The sequence below is a fragment of the Nanorana parkeri genome, unplaced genomic scaffold, assembly GCF_000935625.1.
Source record: "Nanorana parkeri isolate BGI_ZX_2015 unplaced genomic scaffold, ASM93562v1 scaffold272, whole genome shotgun sequence".
Classification (NCBI taxonomy): Eukaryota; Metazoa; Chordata; class Amphibia; order Anura; family Dicroglossidae; genus Nanorana; species Nanorana parkeri.
This window is the reverse complement of record NW_017306540.1, coordinates 152,489-157,109: the sequence shown is the minus strand read 5'-3', so window position 1 is coordinate 157,109 and position 4,621 is coordinate 152,489. Positions and strand designations below refer to the sequence as shown.

Here is a 4,621-nt window from a genome sequence, read left to right as displayed (position 1 = left end):
AGACTGTGAGTCATTAACAGTAAAAGTAATCAAGTCTCACAGAGACCTCATGGTTTTTGTTGTAGTTAATCTCAGCATTCACATTTAGATTTTGTCCCTATAAAAGCTGGCCATAGACACTACAGTATTGTCAGACATGCAGTCATGATCCAACAGTGTCTGTGTCCTTAAATATGTCCGTTTGAATTGCCCATCGGTGGTCTCTGCAGGTCACTCATAAGGTTTAGGTTGTTGCTGCATTTAGTTGGAAATAGACGAATCAGGAAACAGTCATCTAATGTTTAGGTGTGATTCAGCCTGAGAAAGTGTCGATCAAATGTTCTTAGAGTCCGGGATAGAAATTTGTTGATGCCTCAACTGACAACAGGAAACAAAAAAGACTTTAAACGTGTTTCGGGTGGCCAACAATTTCCCATCAGGGGTAAACTAAATGCCAAGTAAAATGTCAGGTAGTTTCCTAGAGTAGAAATTAGGGATGCACCAATACCGTTTTTCGGTATCAAGTACGAGTACCGATATATTTTTTTCGGTACTCGCCGATGCCGAGTACCGGTGGCTTGTGCCCCGATAATGAGGAAGTTGAGCAGCGCATTATGACTCGTCGCCCGGCTTCCTGATTGCCTGGGAGACCAGTGTTCTATCGAAAGATCACCGGCGTCACTTGCCAAGACTGACTGGCTTTCTGACCAATCAGGCAGCCAGGCTGCCTAGCAACAAGAGAAGCTGGCTCCCTAGCCAATCAGGAAGCCGGGCGGTACGTCATAACCCGCCTCCTGGCTTACTGATTGGCTAGGAAGCCAGCTTCACTTGTTGCTTGGCAGCCTGGCTTCCTGACCAATTAGGAAGCCAGGAGGCCCGTCATGACATGCCGCCCGACTTCCTGATTGGTTAGGAAGCCAGGCTACCTACCAACAACTGAAGCTGGCTTTCTAGCCAATCAGGAAGCTGGGTGTCACGTCATGACCCGCCTCCAGACTTCCTGATTGGCTAGGAAGCTGGCTTCACTTGTTCCTAGGCAGCTTGGCTTCCAGACCGATGAGGGAGGGTGGTCATTACGTGTCACCCGGCTTCCTGATTGGTTAGGAAGCCAGGCTGCCTAGCAACAAGTGAAGCTGGCTTCCTAGCCAATCCGAAAGCTGGGAGGCAGGTCATAGCCCCCTGCCTGACTTCCTGATCAGAAAGGAAGCTAGCTCCATGCTCCTTCGGCACTGCCAGCCCTCTGACCGGAAGTTCTGGTATCGGGGGTACGTTTTAAAGCATTTGGCCGAGTACACGTACGCGTCCAAATACTCGGTATTGGCACTGATACTGATACTAGTATTGGTATCTGTGAATCCCTAGTAAATATTCTGGGTAAATCAATCTACATTTGTCAGTAGAAGCTGGTGTCAGCAGCACTTGATGAATGTTAAATGAATGGTGCCCCTACTGAATGTTGAATAAAAGGTGCATCTACTGAATGTTGAATGAAACGGTACACCTACTGAATGGTAAATGAATGGTGCACCTATTGAATGGTAAATGAATGGTGCACCTATTGAATGGTAAATGAATGGTGCACCTATTGAATGGTCAATGAATGGGTGCACCTAATGAATGGCAAATGAATGGTGCACCTACTGAATGTAGAATCAGTGGTACATCTACTGAATGTTGACTAATTGTTGCACCTACTGAATGTAGAATTAATGGTGCACCTAATGAATGTTAAATGAAAGGTGCCCCTACTGAATGTTGAATGAATGATGCACCTACTGAATGTAGAATTAGTGGTGCACCTACTGAATGTAAAATGAATGGTACACCTATTGAATGTTAAATGAGTGGGTGCACCTACTGAATGTTGAATGAATGGGTGTACCTACTGAATGTTGAATGAATGGATGCACCTACTGAATGTTGAATGAATGGGGTACCTACTGAATGTTATATTAATTGGTGTATCTACTGAATGTTAAATGAATGGTGCACCTACTGAATGTTAAAGCACTGATGAAGAGGAATTTTTGGGCCACTGAAACACAAAGCCTGTCTTGTGGGGTTTTTTCTGTTGTCACTTTGCAAAACCAAATCCTCATTGTGTTTAGAGCTCTAAGAATGTTTGTTTGGTGCTTTTTCAAGTTGAATCACACATTGACTTCTCAATTCCGGGTGCCTCCATTTTCTCAAAGTGTTTCTGTTTTGTGGGAAGCTATCAAACACAAGCCATTCTACGATATCAATGACTTCTATTGGTTGGAGATCCATATCCAGACCTTCAACCCCATCTTCTCTTAGGATAAAATTTCAAGGAACATCTTAAAGCCCAATTTCAGTCAAAACTTTGTACAGTAAACTCCCCATTATTCGGCATTCAAGCAACCGGCAAAAAAAGAATCGAGGACATAATATGTTCTCAAATTTTTTCGCCTTTGGCCTAATGCACGCTAAAATATTGCCGGTTACTTGGTGCACAGTACACAAAAAATTATTTTGTTTACATCTTGCTGCCGCCCGGCAGCTAGATTCTGTGGTCGGCAGCAGAATGTAAACAATGGGGAGCAATAGCCAGCCTGCTATTGGCTATTGCAAATTGCAATAGCCAATAGCAGGCTGGCTATTGTGCCATGCCCACTGATCAGAGGAGCGGACCTGAAAGAGAACTTTCTCTCTCAGGTCCGCTCCTCTGCTTAGTAGGTGGGGTTTCAATAGCCAGCCTGCTATTGCAATTGAAAAGGATTTGTGTTCCCTCCATCCCGTCAAGGGAATATTCATTTGCAGATACTGTCCTGACCCGGATTTGAACCAGAGACGCTCAGCTACATTAATTCTTCCCTTTTATATCTGCCTATAGTTTAAGTTAGATCAGGATAACAGCAACAAAATAGAAGGATATGGCAACTTACATATTTCTCTCAGCATGGTTTTCTTTATTTTGCTTTCCGGTATGAAACAGTTGCTTGTCCTGCTGGCAGCAGTGGATTCTCCAATTAGCCCGGCTCATTTCAACAGTAAATGCATGTAAACCACAGACAGACATTAGCACCTGGTTCACATGGAAGACTCGAGCGTAATGAGACTTTAACTATAGAAGCAATATTTTCCTGTCCTTTCCAAATAGATTTATGACCTTTTTTTCCATGCACTTTTATATTAAATGTAAAATGAATTTAGTTTCACTTTAATTCATTTCATCAAAGGAACAGTTAACCCAAAATGAATATCAGCTATAGGTAGACACTACAAGGCTGAATCTTACACTTATGTCTTCCATAGACTATGGCCAGATTCTGCTTCCTCGATTTCCTTGCAAATGTCCTTCCCCTTCTGCTTCAACAGCAGTCTCACCTCTGTTGCATTCTCCACAAATGAAAATAAATTAGAGATCCAACATTGAGATTAAGACTACAACATTAATTGTATACATTTCCTACTAGTAATTATGTTTAGTATTACTATTTATTCTTTTAAAGTAAAGCAGAACTTCAGAAAAAAAATAACTAGTTAAAAATGAACAGCCCATTAAAAACAAAACAAACTTTTGCTGCAATATTCAGCTTCAGTCCAGAGATTTCCCTCACCATACTTTTTTCTCTTGCTAGATGTTCTCAGCGCAATAGCCAGCATCATACAACCCACTTCCTGTGAGCCTAGGTCATCACAGCCTGTGACCAGATAGTGAAAGGAGAAGCTGCACTGTGATGAGCTCATGTGTCTGCCAATTTGCTTTCCCCTCCTATCAACATGCTTCTTGTGATGATCCGATTGGCTTCTTTTTCTGCCTCCTTCTCTCACACATCAGCTCTGCTAAACAGGGACTGCAAAAACAGAGGCATTTCTACCGCAAGGCAAACAAGGCATTTGCCTTGGGTGGCACTTTCCAGGGGGGCAACAAGAAGCACCGCCCCAAACCAGTGAGGCAGAGCCCCACCTGCCATTAAGAGAAAAACATTTATTATCCTTACCCAAATCCACGGACATGCTCAGCCTCCTCTCTGACCCTGGCTATTCTGACTCTGATTCTTGTATTAGTGATTTATCCCTTGCTGAGACCTCTATGCCTGGCCTGTATAAGCAGATATAATCACTGCAAACAATCCTTATCAGATAGCTGAACTCGCCAAATACTAAATTCCATCCACGAAGAGCTTTATTGTTTACAGTAGGTTACAGCAGACAACAGGATACAGCAGATGAATGAATAGATGGTATTTGAAGGTCAAGGATGATAATGTTTTCAAACCTAACATGTACATGTGGCCCTGCTAAAGGCAGCCATGACACTATCACTAGTTCTTGAAGAAGGGGGGAATGCATCATAGATGGGAGGGAACACAGAAAAACATGGTGCAATAACCAAAATGCAAACAAGATGGCAGTATAATAACCAGCTATAATACATGGCTTAACCCTTTCGCTGCCAAGGACGTATGGCATACGGACCTACAAAAGTGCTTCCAGCTGGCCAGGTCAGTATGCCATACGGACCTGGCATTTACAGTTCTACTATAAGCTGATGGTCGCTTTAGCGACCATCAGCTTATAGTATAACTGTTCAGCAGACTGTCCCCTTTAAATTAATAGCTGTCATCAGCGGCTCAGAAGCCGCTGATGACCGCTATTATCAAAAATACCGGGCGCC

The 4,621-nt window shown here is 43.1% G+C and overlaps 1 pseudogene; it reads left to right on the top strand.

Annotated features, from left to right (window-relative positions):
- Positions 1–1,194: 1,194 nt before the first annotated feature.
- Positions 1,195–4,621, top strand: part of LOC108787604 — an 18,191-nt pseudogene continuing 14,764 nt past the window's right edge.